Source organism: Penaeus monodon, chromosome 32 (assembly GCF_015228065.2).
Source record: "Penaeus monodon isolate SGIC_2016 chromosome 32, NSTDA_Pmon_1, whole genome shotgun sequence".
In the NCBI taxonomy this organism is placed as follows: domain Eukaryota; kingdom Metazoa; phylum Arthropoda; class Malacostraca; order Decapoda; family Penaeidae; genus Penaeus; species Penaeus monodon.
In genome coordinates, this window is record NC_051417.1 from 35,832,170 (window position 1) to 35,832,451 (window position 282).

Sequence of the window (282 nt, forward strand, 5' to 3'; positions counted from 1 at the left end):
AGACAAGGCAATCTGACACAGTCAACTCCTGTATAATGTACTTCCATTCTGTACTGTATTTCATATTGATTAGTATATACAAGAATATAAAAGAATTTATCAATTTTTGTCTTGTAATAATTGTGATGTTTTGTATTCTTCATTATAATCCAAGAATAATTATAGTAAGTGTACATATGCAATATACGTATGGATAAATTAATAAGGCGATCACAAAGACTTGTCCACACATATTTAAACAAAGAGAACGATATAATGCTACACTTCACATTACAACAAAAT